The sequence below is a fragment of the Dasypus novemcinctus genome, chromosome 1, assembly GCF_030445035.2.
Source record: "Dasypus novemcinctus isolate mDasNov1 chromosome 1, mDasNov1.1.hap2, whole genome shotgun sequence".
In the NCBI taxonomy this organism is placed as follows: domain Eukaryota; kingdom Metazoa; phylum Chordata; class Mammalia; order Cingulata; family Dasypodidae; genus Dasypus; species Dasypus novemcinctus.
In genome coordinates, this window is record NC_080673.1 from 34,856,878 (window position 1) to 34,859,066 (window position 2,189).

At 37.4% G+C, this 2,189-nt stretch overlaps 1 pseudogene; it reads left to right on the forward strand.

Annotated features, from left to right (window-relative positions):
- The first annotated feature begins 1,136 nt into the window (after positions 1-1,136).
- On the forward strand, positions 1,137-1,279 carry LOC111762411 (U1 spliceosomal RNA; annotated as a pseudogene).
- Positions 1,280-2,189: the final 910 nt, after the last annotated feature.

Consider the following 2,189-nt stretch of genomic DNA (forward strand, 5'->3'; position numbering starts at 1 on the left):
AGTGGAAGAAGAACTAGACCAGCTATTAAATAAAATAGAGCAATAACTTAGAGAACAATTCATTTACTGTTTGCAAAATTAAGGAAATGGAGTAGCATATATTTTTTAAGGTCAGGACTGTGGATTATTCATCACCCTGGCAGAGGGACTCACCCTTAAAAACTTCTAGTAAATGTATTAAATCTCTTAATTTGTTGAGACAATCACTTACTAAGTGGTAATAAATCAGTGGATGTGCCAGTTTGCTGAAGCTTGAAAACATTTTGTGTCTTCCACATTGACTCAAATCACTTGTGCAGCCATAAGAACTCTGCGCTAGACCTTCATTCTACACCCATCCACTGCCAATCATCTGTCTACACTGGGGCAAGATGCTGAGCCCTTAGAGTTTTTGTTTTCTTATCTGTATTGAGATGCTCCATTCATCTTTCATCTACTACAGTAAATTGATTGCAAAAAATATCATAGACTGCACAAATAAGTTTTTTCTTAAGAGCTTTAGTGTTTAAATTAGTATCTGTGCTCTTTTCTTCTTTCACCTCAAACATATGGATTTTCTTTAAACGATTTGGAAAATATCTAACTTGCTCCTTTTCATTCAGTATAACCTCTACAAAGTGTTAAACTTCCACTTAATTGATAAGACATGAATTCTTCCATGCAAGAAGCAGTGGCTGCATAAACTCTCAAATATGGTATTTGGAAAATAACACAAAACAATTCCACTGGTCAGAAACGGTGATGAGAACTATGAAAGAAATGTATTTCTTTTATCTCCCATTACCTGACAAGACCTATTAGAAATCATGCTTAAATAAAATACCTCCTTTTTGTCATTATTTTTTTAGCTAGCTCATGATTCTCTTAATGGAATTTATGAAAACTTTCACTCAATGGTGAACATAAATCATATATCAACAATTTTGCTTTCTAAAAATGGAAAAATTTCATGAGTAAAGTCGCATCAGAACTAATGCAAGCTATTTGTTGTCTTCTCACAGCTGTACAATGAAGTCCTTGAAAAGTTTATCACCGGTGCAAGGAAAAATCTTAGCAGTATTTTGGTATTTGGGGTGTTTAATCCACACAGTCATTTTGATAAGAACTGTCTTTAAATCATGGTCATCAAAAAATTAATACTTACCTGGCAGGGGAGATACTATGATCACGAAGGTGGTTTTCCCAGGGCAAGGATTATCCATTGCATTCTGGATGTGCTGGTCCCTGCAATTTCCTCAATTATGGGACACTCAAATGCATAATTTGGCGTAGTGCATTCACACTCTTCCCCTAGAAAAAAAAAATTTAAAAACACAGGACCCTTGATCAGTTGTGCTACTGGTAGTAAGAGGTCTGTTAATACCATTCTCACAGTCATCAGAGTCCACACCTTAGGCCAAAAGGATCTGCTTGTCCGCACAGGTTCAGGAAAGAACTCTTTCATGGTCTCCATGGGCCCATTTTCCTAGGAAGAAATTCTGAAGGATGTTGATGGGATGAAATTCTGCCCCATCACTACAGCTGATCTCAGGGCTGCAAGCGATATTTAATTTTCATTCTATTCCAAATTCCCCTCATCCTCAGCTATCACCTCAGCAAGACTCAATAGTTTTCTTCATCCTGTGACCCAAATCTTTCCTCCTGAAGGGTCTGAACACTTGATAGTCATATCCTTTTTAATCTGCAGTTGCTGAATGTGTCCATTCATATTTGTAATAAGACAAGGGCATATCAGGAGTCATTCAGTGAATCATCTGGGATCCAAATGTATTACTCTTTGCTCCCAAATTGTAACAAATACCCCTACCTCCTCTTGAAAATCAGAATGGCTCCTGTTTTTGCACAATGATCCCTTGCCACAAAAAATCCAAATTGCCCTCATGGCAGCTATAATATGTAGTTCAATGAGCCCCTTGCATTTCCCTGGCAAGATGTGCTCCTGTTAGGGGTTGAATAATTTCTCCCTCCCCCCCCCAAAAAAAATTCTCCCATTTAGAACCTATGAAGGTATTACTATTAATTATGGCATGGATTCATTTGTGAATAGAATCTAGAAGATCCTATTGTGATGAGGCAAAATTGAATCAGGGTGGGGTTTATTCCATATGAAAAATAGTCCTCATAAGCAGTGGAAACTTGGATGCAGTCAGTCAGGAGAATCCAGAATTTAGTGGAAACCAGAGGAGCAG